Here is a 14,800-nt window from a genome sequence, read left to right as displayed (position 1 = left end):
ATAAACAACAACCAAAGCATGTAAAAATGGTATCAGGTGTCTATATATCCAATACATAATATCTAATGTCTGGCATCTGGTATCTGGTATCTGGTATCTGATACCTAGTAATATAGTATCTGCTAAATATCATCGATAGCGATAAGAGACTGTATAGAAACAGACATGAGTAGCTCAAAGATTGAGTGGAAGTATCAAGCGCAGGAAAAATAAGAATGGAGTCAAGATAAACATAGTAGCCATCTAAACATATAGCTCATGCACTAAGATCAATGTGCTAAAGGGATAAAGCAAGAAGTACCCGCCTTAAATGTAGATCGAGCTAAACAATCCCCTGTTGAGACGCTCGTCTCAAACTAACGCCCTGCAAATCACACAAAATACAGTTTAGCTAACCACATATGTAATAACTAGCTAAACCCTAAAACCCAAACTAATTAGGGGAAACCCTAATCGATATGATTAACATCAATTACACACACCTATGATTCCTTTAATCTTCTCAATCATAATCAAAATCTATAAATCCATCATTTAATCCATTGTATCACCTATTAGACAACATGGATCAACTCTACTTGTTTTATCTCAATAAAATGGACTAATCCCTTTCACCATCAATCATAACTACATTAGATTCAATAACCCTAATAACTCCATAGTCCAACCAATTTAAACAAACATAGATCAATGCTAACCAAACCACTACATACCATGAAATCCGATCTCCATCTTCAACATTCCATCGAATTCCAAATCTGCTACATCACCAAATCAATCCCAACCAACTAAGTGTAAACTAACAACCTCAAACCATAATCAGATCCCAACATTCCACAATTCACCATACAAATCAATTTTATATTGATTAAGCCTCAATTATTACAATCATCCTTTAGATAACTAAATTCCAAACATAAATACTCATATCAACTAATCAAGTCCATAATCCAATACTTATATTCAACTAAACAATGAATCCATAATTTCACTATTTTATCCCTTAACCAAATGAACCAATTATCATCAAATCCTAATTAACCAAAACAATACTAATAGAATGGCTTCAACTCAATAAACATCCAATTCTAACCACAACTTACCTAATTCAATGCGCTCTGTTGTAGATTTGCAGCTGGGAACATTGCTGCTGGAAACTTGTGGCTTGAGCTATGGATCACCCACACACAGATACAATCAGAGCTGGGTAAAGATACTCCAAAAGGACATCAAGATAGCTGTTGGAACCAGAGATAGAGCTACAAAACAGTTCTACAATCCATGTACAGATCGAATGAGTGTCTTAACCAATGATCAAAAGAAAATGGAAACAGAGGTGCTCACCGTACCTTAACCTACCTTGATGATAGAACCAATCTCAAGCTGCGAAGGAAAACCTGACGAAATCAGCTTGACTCTAGGGCTCGGGTAGATGATCAAGTGGCAGCGATGAACACGAGGGGAAGAGGGAAATAGAGAAGTGTATCATCGGCGGCACTTGGGTGGAGTGCGAGTGGCTCTTAGTGCCGGCAGATCGAGAAATTAAGCCGCAATGATCTAGGCTCACATGAAGGGGCGACAACGCTAGGGTGATCGGCGGTAAAGGCGACACGGCGCTCGGTGTGCATCTACACCGGCGACGGGCTGCTGATGGTCGGCGTCTTCGACGATGCTAGGTCTCGTAAGGTTGTGCCGCACGTGAAAGGACGACACCTCTCTGCTCTTGGCCGTAAGGTAACCCGTGCAAGGGAGGGCAACTCCGGGAGCTCGGCGGCAGATCCAGCTCCGGCGATCGAAGGTGAGGAGAAGATGGCATCTGTGGCTGTTCGAGCGAGAGGGGAAGAAAGGGATTCGGTGCCGCAAGAGGGAGAGGAGATCGGGATATAGGAGGCTTCGGCGTGGAGAGTTTTTAGGGCTCGGGTAAGGGTCGAATTGAATAGGAAAGAGTTTATAAATTTAAACTTAGATTTAGATAAATCAAAACCTAAATTTATTCCTCAATCAATTTTCATCTTTGGGTATTCCAAATAGGCTTTCTCTAAATCTATTAATTGATCCCCTTAAAATACGTCATACGAGCTCCGATTAAATCCCAGAAAATTCTCAAAAATTCTTGAAAAATCCATTAAGATTATTTTTCCAATAACCTTATTATTTAATTATTATTTGAGCACCGTATTTTACACAACATAAGGAACCTTAGTAAACTATTTCTTGATCATCTGATGGTCAAGAGTTGTTTGATTAATCATATCAATGTAATAATGCATTATGTCTTCATCATGCATACACTAATCAGGACCTAAAAACTCTAATTGTATAGAACTTGTGTAGGTCAGGTGAGCAGTGTCACTTGATTCATCCTTAGAAATCAACAGTCTATTGCAAACGAATAAAATCTCAGGGCAATCACCATAAAGTACCCTTTATATACTAGCTCACTAGTTGACTTGGTCTCATTTTCATTGTAAATTGGATCACCAACTAATTTAATCTTATGATCCATATCTTTCTCAAGAAAATTTTTATCTAAATTAAAATAAGAGAACTTATGATCTTTAAGATCTCGGGTACTACAACCACAGTGTGAGGCTTTCTCAGTCGGAACCTACCTATCATGACTCGACCACATACCTCAAGATCTTCAAGATCTTGCACCACTAGATGCTGAAATAACTTCGTGACTTGTCTCTATAGATCTTTAAGTATTTCGTCTTGGGTGCTACAATCATGCTGTGAGACTTCCTCAGTTGGAACCTGGTGTGTCCCCGCTTGGATTCAAATCCATGGTTTACCATTGGATTGTTGATTGCAAAAAGTACTAAGTATGATTGGTTCGAAGGTAGGAAAACCCTTATACACGGACAACTTGACACGAACAAAGGAGCGATTGGTGTATGCTTGACTCATGGTGGAGATTCCATCATTGGAGATAGGATTTATGAGGTGTCAATCACGTTGCCAACTGGAGTTCAGATTGACCTCAGAATTGTCTATGAAATGGTGTCTGGCTATTGTGAAGTATACAAGAAGATAGTCCATTGTAAAGAGACTTGCATTAGAGGTGCTCAAATTGATCTGAATGGTCCCCAACTTGGGAGATCGAGGTCCCAATCAACAAATGGTCATAGAAGGAGAACAAGAATGAGATATTGAAGTCGTGCATGACAACAACATCACCATCCATAGAATGTAGAGTCTACAACTACGTAGAATGGCTTGACGATTGTGGTGGTGCACAATCCTACTCCTGTAGCAATGGAACCTCCTCCAGATTGTGGTGGAGGAACTCAAAAGGTAGTGGAGGTGCCTCCACAGCAAGTACCACAAGAAGAAGCGCCAATTGATGAGGGATTTTCCACCATTCCGGAGGTCTTAGATAGCTCTAGTGCTTCTTCTTCATCATCTGTGGCACCCTTTCTTCGGCATCGTCTTCTTTAGCTGCATCAGTGACTTTGGGCTCTGCTTCTTCTTCCTCTTTGGCTAAATCTATGAGTAATGGAGCAGTGGGCATGAAAATGAATGGAGCCCTTGCACCCTTGCGAAATGGTAGATAATTATGGATCCGAGCAACCCGAATGGGAGGTATCAAATGAGTTGCGTGGAACATTAGGGACTTTCACAAGTCCCTAAAATATGGGGGGGGGGGGGGAACACCTCCTCAAGAAAAAGGATATTCAAGTGATGATATTTTAACTCTATTATATCGATACTGGATAGACAAGGGGCTCTTTCGTAACCAATTATAAAATAAGGGATTTCTAAATTTATACTCAAGTATATGGTTTGGTGGATCTTCGCTTCATTGGATGTCGACTCAGTTGGACCAATGGTACAGTTTCTTATAAATTGGATAGATTTTTGGTGAATTCTTTTTGGTTAATGATAGATTTTGATACTTATGCAGAGTTTACAGCACCTAGGTGCCTCTCGGATTACTCTTACATTATAGTGCACACTCTAGCAAAAGATTGACCTCCAAACTGACCGTTCAAGTTCCTCAATATGTGGTCACTCAATGAAGATTTCATTGGGCTTATGTTGGACTCATGGTCACCACAACGATTGGGATTGCTCAATTTATCCTTAAAGCGAAGTTAACCCATTTGAAAAGAAGATTGAGGGAGTTGAAAAAAAATCATTTTGGGCATATTTCAGAGAGGGAAAAAAGAGCAAATGTAGATTTAGAGAAGATATTGAAAGAGGTTCTAGTAGAAGGAACTATTCGCATAAACTATGATCATATACGGAAGAAGGCCACTCTTCTTGTGGAGGCGGAGAAACAATTTTATCAATAATTTGAGAAGAATATTTACTTAAAAAGTTTGGATAAGTGTACTAAATTCTTCCATGACATGGTGAAGTAAAATAACAAGAGAAATATCATCATTATACTTACAAAATGAAATGGAGAGCAAACATCAAGCTTGGGTGAAGTGGCAGATGAATTTGTGAACTTCTTTTATGATCTACTTGAGAAAAAGGTGGCTTGTAGCCTTATGGACAGCGGTGGTCTTCCCGTAAGGAGGCTAACTCACAATCAATCTAAGGACTTAATCAGGCCAGTGGAGGTGGAGGAAATTAAAGCTACCCTATACGACATTGGAAGTGATAAAGCATCGGGTTCGGATGGATATGGAGCGAAGTTTTTCACCTCGTCTTGGGAGTGATAAGGCATTGGGAGTTTATTGTAGCCGTTCAAGAATTTTTTCAAAGTGGTGAGCTGCTCAAACAATGAAACCATTCATTGATATCTTTGATGCCAAAGGCGGATCATGCCCCAAGAGTTTTAGATTACCGACCTATCTCCTGTTGCAACGTATTCTACAAGGTCATTGCAAAGGTACTAGATGATCGATTAGCTGGGGGTTTGGGGTACTTATTGGATTCGACGCAGGTGGATTTTGTGTAAGGGTGATCTATAGGTGACAACATTAATCTCACCCAAGAGTTGCTACATAAGTATGCGCGTAAAAAAATCTCCCTGAGGTGTATAATCAAGGTGGATTTATAAAAGACATTTGATATAATAGATTGAGACTTCCTCATGGTAGCCCTTGTTGATTTTGATTATCCCCAATGATGTTGTGGATAGATTAGGGAGTGTGTTACTACAACCTTTTATTCTATTTCTCTAAATGGTGGTATTTAAGGATGACGTTGTTGTCTAAGGCAAGACCCCCTATCTCCCCTTCTTTTTGGACTATGCATAGAAGTATTATCACACAAATTGTAGGTTACCTCCTTCATGTCCTCTTTTCACTTCCATCCTATGTGTAAAGAAGTTGATATCACCCACCTTGCATATGTCGATGATTTGATGTTATTTGTCCCGACGGATGAGTCCTCAATAAAGGTATTAGCAAATTATTTGGAACATTTTGGCAATGAAATAGGATTACAGTCCAACTCACTAAAATCACATATGTATATGATGGAGATTGATATAGAATGAAAGACCAAATTATTGGGTTCCAAAAGGGAATGTTTCCATTTCGATACTTGGGAATTCCACTAGTGGTGAAGAAGTTGTAGATTGTAAACTATGGACCATTACTTGATACTATAATAAGGAAGATAAATTCTTGGCCAAAGCGTATTTTATCATATGCAGGGCACTTAGAGTTGGTTAAAATGATCCTTCAAGGAGTGGAGTGTTATTGGCTATCTATTCTCCCTATATTCCCGATGGTGTTATTGAGAAGATCAAAGCTATATGTCATACGTTTGTGTAGTCTTCAAAACATTCCCCTATATTGTGTGTCACTATTTGTCTTTCTTAGCATGATGGTGGTTATGGACTTTGTGACCTTCATGTGTGGAATGAAGCTCTACTTAGCAATGTTGGGTTGCAATGGTTGCAAACAAAGTCTCACATTGAAAACACATGGAAAAGATCATAGACTTATAAGTGAAAGATATCTCTAATGGTATGTGGCCTTTTGGGTAGAGTCCAATAATAAAATCATGAGGTTTTAGGCTCAAAGTGGATAATATCATACTATTATGAAGATATTTTAATTCTTTTGGTCCTAATAATTAGTATCAAAATTTGGACTGCCGGAAGGACTAACCACCGACTGTGCACAAGAGTCATGGTCTAATCGAGCCATGTGGGTAAAATATTGACCTTTAACAAAGGAATTGGAGGCTCCCATGTCTGAATCAAGACAACCAGACACCAGACAAAATAATCCTAGTTGCAGCTAGGCAAGGAATACCTAGTATGTCAGTTGGACTGAGGGGTAAGGAAGTCCTAGTAGGTCGGGTGGACCGAGGGGCGAGGAAGTCCTAGTAGGTCAGTTGGACCGATGGGCAAGAAAGTTCTAGTGGGTTAAGGATCAGATGATATCAAGCGGTTAGGCTTAAGGAGGTCCTTCGAGGCGGGATTATTGGGTTGCAATGGTTGCAAACAAAGCCCCATATTAAAAACACATGAAAAGGATCATAGACTTATAAGGGAAAGATATCTCCATTAGTATGAGGTTATTTAGGTAGAGTCCAAAATAAAATCATGAGAGCTTAGATCCAAAGTAGATAATGTCATACCATTATGGAGATATCTTAATTCTTTTGGTCCTAACAAACAAGACACTTTGGGAGATTCAAATCAATGCAGATTCACTATGGTTGAGATGGATGTACCAATATTATCTCAAGGGGATTGATTTTTGACAATGGGAAGTCAAAGTCTCGGACTCTCCTCTTATTAAATGGCTTATGACCATTCAAAATAAAATCCAAGGGGATACAAATGGAAGTGGGGAGGCAAACATGTTGATGGGTGAGTGATTTGCAGTGAGAAAAAATAGGACTGCAAATGCATATGGATTATTCATACTGAGAGGTCCTGAGGTGGCATGGCCATTTTTGGTTTGGAGGCCAGAGATTATGCCGAAGCATCAGTTCATTCTATTATTACTTGCTCATGGGAGGCTATAAACAACAGATAGAATGCCATATGAGGAGAACAATTGTATGCTTTGTCATTGTCAAGATGAGTTGAATGGTCACTTATTTTTTGAGTGTCCTATCACATGTGCTCTTTGGAACAAGGTGAGGAGATGGTTAGAGATAAATTATGAAATTAACTCAGTGGCGAAGCTATTTCACATTCTTGGCCAACACTACAAAGGTGCAAGCCGGCGAATGAAGGCCTGACATCTTGGAGTTTTTGCTACAATCTATGTTTTGTGGGAAGCCCGCAACATGTGTCACTATGAGAAGATGCTACCTAATGTTGACAGGATGTTGTACAAGATCCAAATATATGTGTATTATTTTATGGACTTGTGCAGACCGTAGTGGTTGTAGTGTGCGATGTGATATGTTGTATACACGGACAAATAGTATTGGTCCGTGTTGGTTTTGGTGGCTGCATGTACATTGATTAGTTGGGTGGCTATAGGAGGCTTGTGTGTGGAGCTTGTGCATGGACGTGTGATTGGTGTATTGGAGGTGACGTGTTTATGATGTCTGTATGATGTGCATGAACTTGGAGAGTGCATGTTTATGTGATTAGTGTAAGGGAAGTGATATGTTTGTGAAATCCATGAGATGTGCATGGACATGGGGAGTGGATGATTCTGTGTATGGGATTGGGGCTTTGATGTGTTTGTGATGTTTGTGTGGTGTTTGGGTTGGTGGAGCTTATTTCACTTGTAGAGGTAGACAACTCCGTGTTATGATTGTATTTTGCTCTCACAGACGGAGGCCATAATCTCCTGAAGCTTTTATACATTTACCTATTTTCATAAAGAGCTCTAATACCAATTAAGGTCAGGTAGAATCATGATTATCCTACTAGTTGTATTGATTCCTTTGATTCGACTATGAATGTCAAAAACAATCTTCTAAATCCTGCTGACTCAAAAGAATACCAGGAAATAGGTCGAAAAATATTATTAATTCAAAAACAACAACTAACAAGACACTTATATAAATCTAAAATTTTAACTTGTAAAGAAAGGAAAGAAATCCTAACAATTAGGAAAAATTCTTAATAAACTCACAATCCTAAAATCCCTAAATGGACTCAAAATTTTTTTAAAAAATAAAAGATAAAAATTACCAAAAATATCCTAAATACCAAAAATACATCAAATACCAAAAAAACATCAAATACCAAAAAAACTCAAAAATACTAAAAATAGTATGAAAGATATTTGTTGAGAGATTGTTGGTACAATCGTCCTCAAGTTAAGTTGACCAATTTGACTAAGTTTGAGTGGATTCAAGTTTGAGTTTTGATGTTTGAGCAATATATAAGCAGAAGTCAAATAGTTCAAGGTTGATAGGATATTTGACAAAATGTGAGAGAGAAGTCAAGTAGGTTACGGAAGACTAGATACTTGACTGGGAAGTCCTAACTAGAGGTTAGGAAAGGCAAAGTCCTAACTCAAGGGTTAGGTAAGGGTTAAGTCTTAATTAGAGGTTAAGCAAGGCAAAGTCCTAACTCGAGCGGTAGGCAACGATTAAGTCCTAATTGGAAGTTAAGTACGGCAAAGTCTTAACTTGAGGGTTAGGCAAGGATAAAATCCTAACTGCGGTTAGGCAAAGGAAAGTCCAAGTGGGTCAAGGAGGACCGCACGTTGGTAAGGAAAAGTTCTAACTGAGGTTAAGCACGAAGAAAATCCAAGTGGGTCAAGGAGGACTATACTTGGTAATCAAAAGTCCAACAGAAAGTTGACACGAGATGAAAAATCCAAGTGGGTCAAAGGTTGACCAGACACTTGGTGAGAAAGTCCCAAATGTCATGGTTGGTCGGATGTTGGGCAAGGGAACCCTTTACTTAGATTAAGGAAGCTAGAGTTGGGCTATTGATTTGGCAATCGCTTGACCCTAAACTCATCGATTAGATAATTGATTAGGAGGTTCTTGCGAGAACACAAAAATGGCTCAAATCGATTGGTCAATAGATTAAGACCACGAGTTTCACAAAGAGAAATTCACAACAACAAGGCTGAATCGATTGACCCAATCGATTCAGACACTACTAATCGATTGGGTAAATTGATTAGGCATTGTCTCGTCATGAGGAGGAAGAATCGATTGAGACAATAGATTAAGAAGTCTTAATCGATTGGGCTAATCGATTAAGGCATTTTCGTGAGAGAACAGAGAGTTGTGGAATCAATTGGGTAACCGATTAAAGCGTTTTGAATCGATTGGGATGGCTCATTGATCGATTATGGTTCAAAAAAGAGCCGTTCTACAGGTGTGTGAATGATCAGATGATGTGGCAATTGATTAGGGAAAAGTTGAATTGATTGGGAGGCCTTGAAGAACTAGAAAAGGGTTTTTATGGATATTTCAAAGTACCTCTAGCACACATCCCTCATGTCGGTTCTTGGGTGTTTGGAGAAGAAGTGATGCTGTATTTTCCACCACTAAGAGGCAATCCAAAGCAAGAAAAGAGTAAACAAAGCAAGGTTTATGTTGTAAATATAAGGAACTAGGTCGCTAAACACGTAGAAAGCGCATCAAAAAATATCTAGTTCCGATCAAAAGATCCATGCGAAAGAAGAAAACATATACTAAGTTTTAACATGATAGGGAGTTATCCCTTTGATGCGTGTACCCGATCTCCCGATAGCTAGGATTTCAGCACGATCATGTGTCCATGCCTCTTTTAGTATCCACACAACACAAGAAAATGGAGAATACCAACACTCAAGGTTGTGCTAACAACCCTCTAATGAGGTTCAGCCAAAGAAAGAGAGGAGAAGAAGAAGAATGAATTCACACTCAAAATGAGTGAAAAATACTTTTGTACTTCATCCAATGAAAATATTTAATGAGCATTAATTCACTTAATGAGCATTAATTCACTTAATGAGCATTGACACTCCATTAAGGCCATTTTTTAACTCTTCATTTTGAATTCAATTTCGAAATTGAATGAATTTCGAAATTAACTCTTCTAATGTTTCATTAATCTCCATTAATCCTCTTTAGTGAATGAATTCACTTGAGTCTAACTCATGTCTAATTCGAATTAGATTGAATCCATATGGTTGGATTCACTTGACTCTAACTCAATTATTCTAATCCAGATGTGGCAATCATCTCATAATTGACTCTTAGAGCTAATACTAACAGTCAAATCATTTTTGATTTCTTTGTAACATTGTTTATATTTTTTTTGTTTGCATTTCTTGTATTGGAGCTTTTACGAGGTTTCTCCACCTCCAAAAAGTTTCCAATAATGAGTGATTTTATAGTGGATGAGATTGTGAGAGACGGGCCCTTGGATTAGTCACCTTAAGAAAGTGGAGACCAAGTAAAATTCGAGTGTTAGCATTGGTGAGTCTTCGCTTCAAAATATCCACTGTAAATCATTAACATGAAGCGATCAAAGCTATTCACCCCCTATAGCTCTCGGAGTGTCCTAACAAGTGGTATCAGAATAATGTCGTTCTTCTTAGACTAATTGTCAGAAGAGAAAAAAGCTAGAAGAAGAAGAAGAAGTTGAAACTTGAAGCCCTAATTTTAACAAGTCATAAGATTATCATTCAAGAAGCCCAAGTTCAAAAATGGAGTGCCAAGATGGATTCAAATATGATATCCGAGTGCCTCCACCATTCAGATTGGAAAGCTTCGATATTTGAAAATCAAGGGTTGAATATTTCTTCATGATGGAGATAGAACAATGGTTTGCTTTAATGGAGAAATTTCAAACTCCGACGATAGCAAAGGGAAGCTCCTCAAGAAAATAAAATGGACCAAAGATCAACTAAGAAAATTTGAGGCAAATGATAAAGTAACTAAAGTTTTGGTTAATTTATTGTCTAACAATATTTTGTGCAAAATAGGAGATTACAATAGCGCAAATGAATTGTGGAGAAAATTAGCCAAGCTCCATGAAAAGCCTTCCTCAATGTAAAATGAAGACAAATTCAAAGAGAGAGACTCTTTGAGTGAAGAACAAGAGGATTCGGAAGTTAAGAGGTGCTCAACATTCGAGGAGGAATTTGAAGAAGCATGCACCTCAAGGATTGAGGAGGAGCATAGCGCATTTACGTCGGAACAAGAAAAAGCATCATTATCATCCGAAGTCAATGAGGAAGAAGAAAGTGTCATTTCTACAAGCACAACTTGTGAAGGTATATCAATTTCAAATTGAAAAAAAAATCACATTATATGAAGGCTAAAATGGCTCTATAAGAGCAAGTATCCAAAATTGACCAAGAAGAAAGCTAAAATGGCTCTCAAGATGAAGGAGAAACCAAGAGAGGCAGGCCCTATGTTATGAAAGGACAAGGAGCACATTGTATGCTTTTCTTGCAATCAAAAGAGACATTATCAGAACCAATATCCAAAGGAGAGAATTTCGGCCAAGAAGAAAGGAGGAAGCTCAAGTCAAGGGAGAGTTTTCAAGGATAAAATTAAGGTACCATTAGGTAATAGTGCTTATTTAAATAATGATAAAAAAGTATGCTAGAAATAATTTCTATCATCTTAATTTAATTTATCATGAAAATAGGAAGTATAAAAAAAACTAGGAAAAATTGTAGATCATGTCAGGCTAGAACTACCTTACCTTAGGATTAGAAGATAGAAAATATTTTAGGCAAGAACTCTAAAGATTTTAAATACATGTTTAAAAGGAGAAAAGCTTAAGGAAATCAAGAAAAATCTAAATTTAAATATTTAGAGATAGAGAATCAAGTCTTGAGATCAAGACTTGAAAAATTGAAAAGGACCTTAGAGAAAATGATAAATAGTGTCAAAGGGTCAATGAAGTTAAACCTAGGTTTAAGAAAGCTAGAGTCATCCAAGGGCAAGAAGGGTTTGGGGTAAAAGCCTAAGTCCAAGGAAAAGGTGGTCTCTTATCATAGAGTTTCATATAGTTATGGAACTAATATTAGGTCTAGGAGTTAAATCAAGATTACAAGAAAAGTTATCCCTAGAGTTGACCTTTAGGAGACTACTGTGACCAAGGCTTCTAAGAAGCCTAGGAAGGTCATCAGGAAGGTATCAAGGGAAGTTATACCTAGAATACCCAAGGAGTATCAATAGATTTTAGATTTCTAAGAGTATGTTCTCTATACTCTAGGTGGGTTTACAGTGTGTCAACTCTAAATGGAAGGGTAGTTAATCCAATCATGGTGAAGTTGGCACTTGGGGTATTTTCAAGGTAATCTTACACATTGAAAATGAAGGTTTAAATTTTTACTCTTGAAAGAGTAAAAATGTGCCGATAAAATTTGAAGACTTGAACTTAATCAAATTGGCACAATTAGAGTACAATCTAAAGAAATGCTAAGTTGAAATTTTGGTATTTTTTAGGGAGAAAAAGGGTATAATCAAGTTTATTTTAAATTTAGCGATTAATTAGTGATACTTAGATAGATAATTGTCGGTGCAGGATGCACTAGAATCAAACTTGAATTTTGATGTTGTTAAATGTTCAAATTAAGTCTTGTTATAATCTAACAAGTTGACTGAGTGTGCAGGCTATTTACTCAATCGGGAAAGCCCTAGTCACGACTAGGTAGGAAAGACTTAGTAGATCGTGGAAGTCAAGCGGAAAGATCAAGTGGGTCGAGAGGACCCGACACTTCGCAGGAAAGCTCGATAGGTTTGGAGGACTGAAGATCGAGGGAAAGTCCTGGTGGGCCAATCCGATGATACGGGGTAAAGTCCAAACAGGTTTGGAGGACCAAGGTTTGGCAGGTAGGTTGAGGTAAGCAACTGGAGGAGTGACAGTGAGGTCGTTTTCCGGAAAGGAACAAACCCTAGGTCACTGATCCAATTGAAGAAATCGAAAAGGTTTTTAAATTGAGATCAAGACAGTTCAACTATCAAATACTATTCATGCATCTTACTGTATTATTGTGCTAGTCTTTATTTTACAGGGATATATTGTCTAACTCTATTTTGTAGGAAATGACTTTATCGGTTGACCGAACTTGAGGATCGATCAACCGAACAAGGCTAACTAAGATCAGAGATAGTTTAGACCAAAGCAGAGTAGAGTCCGATCGAAGCCTGATCGATCGACCGAACCAGAAGATTGGTCGACCAAACCTTGATGATGTGTCATAGATCAGACCGAGTCAAAGCAGAGAAGGAAACCTGGAAGATCGATCGACTGAACCAGAGGATCGGTCGACCGAAAGATCATTTAATTAAAGCAACATTAAGTGCGAATTTAGTGAATAGGGAAATTCACTATTCGATCGACCAAACAAGGTGATCAGTCGATCGAACCATTAAAGATCATAAATGCTCGAAGATCGGATCTCAGTGAAGAAGGAAGGGAGCATGTTCAATCGATCGAACCCAAGGATCAGTCGACCCAACGGTAATGATGCTTATAAAAAGGGAGCTCGAGGTTCGAGGCAGAAAATAAGTTTAAAGTTCACCTCTGTGCTAATTCCTTGTTTGTGCAACTGCTCTGCAACACTTTTTCAAGCAAGCTACTACTCCGATAAAGTGCCGACGATTTGCAACGCTTCTTAATTGTTCGGTGTATTTTTATTAGCTTGTATTGTACTTGTTTACTAGTAAGATAGTAGGTTGTTACTATCTTACATCTTTCATTGTACGAATTGCTTCTTTCTGGAGATTTTAGAAAGAAGAATTATAGTGGATTGTCTAACAGTGTGATCGAGAGATTGTAGGTCTTGGGGTAAGAGTCGACCTAGGCTCCGAACCAAGTAACCAAAATGAGTCATTTATTTTCCGCTGCATTGCTCTCGTTTTTACGTTACAAAAAGAAAAGTTTTAAATGTGTGATATTCACCCTCATCCCCCTCTTTTATTGCATCTTTCGATCCTTCAGTTGGTATCAGAGCCTAGTTGCTCTGAAAATACTTAATCATTTTTTGAGTAATTTTAAAAACTTTTTATTTTCTTCTTAAAAAGATTTCTTCTTTCTTTCTTAATTCATTATTTCACACTCCTAATCCCAAGACGAGAGTCTTGGAAATCTTCTTCTCCTTTTTTTTTTTTTTTTTTTTTTTTGATAGCAAAGATGTCAAACTCCTACCAAGAAGGGTACAACACCATTCACCCTCCTTTGTTTAAAAGAGAGAACTTTAGCTATTGGAAGAATAGAATAGAGTACTACCTCAAGTCCGACATTGAACTCTGGTTCACCATACTTAAGGATACACTCCCCCGATGGTAGATGGAAAGTCGGTAGAACCAGATGACTGGACCCCTCCGATGATCAAGAAGGTACAATTAGACTATAAAGTAATCAACATCATTCAATGTGGCCTAATGATAGAAGAACTGAATCGAGTTGAGCCCTATGAAAATGCAAAAGAACTCTAGGACCATCTAGTAAAGTTGCACGAAGGAACCGACGAATCTAAGGTAAACAAAAGAGATTTGTTATTAAATAATTTGTTTACTATTTAAATGATTCCCGGAGAGAAGGTCATGCAACTACACGCTCAACTGAAAGACATTCTCAACGGCCTATAACTAATCAGACACAACCTAGAGAATCACAACATAATAAGGTACGCACTAAACGCCTTCTCGAGAAATACTTTGTGGGCATTAATAGTAGATGCATACAAAGTTTTAAGAGATCTTTCCATTCTTAAGTTAGATAAACTTTTTTTGTGAATTAGAATTACATGAACAGTCTAACTTGAGTCAAGTCGAGAAAGGTATTGCTTTGTATGCATGATCAGACAAAGAAACTAAGACCAGAGCCAAAAAGGAACCAGAAAGTGAGTCTGACTCAGACTTAACCAATGAAAAGGAGCTGGTTAACATGGTTCGAAAACTACTAACAAGGAAGAAGTTCAAAAAGAGCACCAAGAAGTCACCAATCAAC

At 38.0% G+C, this 14,800-nt stretch overlaps 1 long non-coding RNA gene across 2 annotated transcripts; it reads right to left on the bottom strand.

The window, feature by feature from the left end:
• Positions 1 to 202: 202 nt before the first annotated feature.
• On the bottom strand, positions 203 to 1,931 carry LOC121993708. 2 transcript variants are annotated; one of them, XR_006115371.1, is made up of 3 exons: positions 1,350 to 1,931; positions 1,104 to 1,272; positions 203 to 364 (listed from the first exon to the last, which is right to left on the bottom strand). It is a non-coding gene; the product is annotated as an uncharacterized LOC121993708 (long non-coding RNA). The 2 variants fall into 2 exon arrangements; XR_006115372.1 differs by having other exon boundaries at positions 1,360 to 1,931.
• Between the last annotated feature and the right edge of the window lie 12,869 nt (positions 1,932 to 14,800).

This window comes from Zingiber officinale, chromosome 6A, assembly GCF_018446385.1.
Source record: "Zingiber officinale cultivar Zhangliang chromosome 6A, Zo_v1.1, whole genome shotgun sequence".
NCBI lineage: Eukaryota > Viridiplantae > Streptophyta > Magnoliopsida > Zingiberales > Zingiberaceae > Zingiber > Zingiber officinale.
Note: the sequence above shows the minus strand (reverse complement) of the source record. Positions and strands in the feature narration are given on the sequence as shown.